Source organism: Elephas maximus, chromosome 1 (genome assembly GCF_024166365.1).
Source record: "Elephas maximus indicus isolate mEleMax1 chromosome 1, mEleMax1 primary haplotype, whole genome shotgun sequence".
Taxonomy (NCBI): Eukaryota; Metazoa; Chordata; class Mammalia; order Proboscidea; family Elephantidae; genus Elephas; species Elephas maximus.
Window position 1 is genome coordinate 84,363,901 of NC_064819.1, and position 790 is coordinate 84,364,690.

The 790-nt window shown below is 41.3% G+C and overlaps 1 non-coding gene across 1 annotated transcript; it reads left to right on the forward strand.

The window, feature by feature from the left end:
• Positions 1–392: 392 nt before the first annotated feature.
• Positions 393–464, forward strand: TRNAA-UGC (transfer RNA alanine (anticodon UGC)). Its single transcript has one exon. It is a non-coding gene; the product is annotated as a tRNA-Ala (tRNA).
• The last annotated feature ends 326 nt before the right edge of the window (positions 465–790 follow it).

The window sequence follows — 790 nt, forward strand, 5'->3', positions numbered from 1 at the left end:
CCATTTGGAGTCATTATCAGTGTGATAGATATTAGAGAGATGTGATTTTTGTGGGACTTTCCTGGTGGAGGCAAGTAACTTTCACTTAAAGAGTCTGCTGGCAAGTATACCTTGGAGAGGACTACCGGAGTGGAAAGATCCTAGGACCAGAAAAGGTTATTCAAACAACAATCCAGTTAACCTTCTCCATCTATCACCACTAGACAGTATCCACATTACTAATTCCAGAAAGTGTGGAATTTAACCCTGTGGTTTCATTTATTTATTTTAGTGGGTTGGTGTTATTCTAGGCAATGTTTTGTTTTGTTTTGGGGGGGATGCGAAGAAGGAACCACACAGAAAAATATCAGTATGCTTTTATGAAAAGTCATCATCAAGCTAGTCAGTCTTCAGGGGGTGTAGCTCAGTGGTAGAGCATGTGCTTTGCATGTACAAGGTCCCTGGTTCAATTCCTGGCACCTCCACTTCACCATTTAGCAACCTCAACCTCTAATTTCCTTTATCATGTTTGTTCTGCTCACAGGAAAAGAAAGACAATGGTCCAAACAGTTGCTTTTTGTGTTCTTCCATTTATACTTGTTGGGGCTTAACATCTCCCTGGGCAGGATGTCAGCAGAAGGAAGACAAGAAGGAAGAGACAGAGAAGGAACCAGCCCTTGCCCCAAAGCAAGAAGACTTTCACCAGAACATGTAATCAATTAATATTCAGTTTTAGTTAGCATATCATGGATAACCAAGGTAAAAGAACAAGGACAGAGAGAAAGGAGCAAAGGAAATGGCCCTCCGAAAA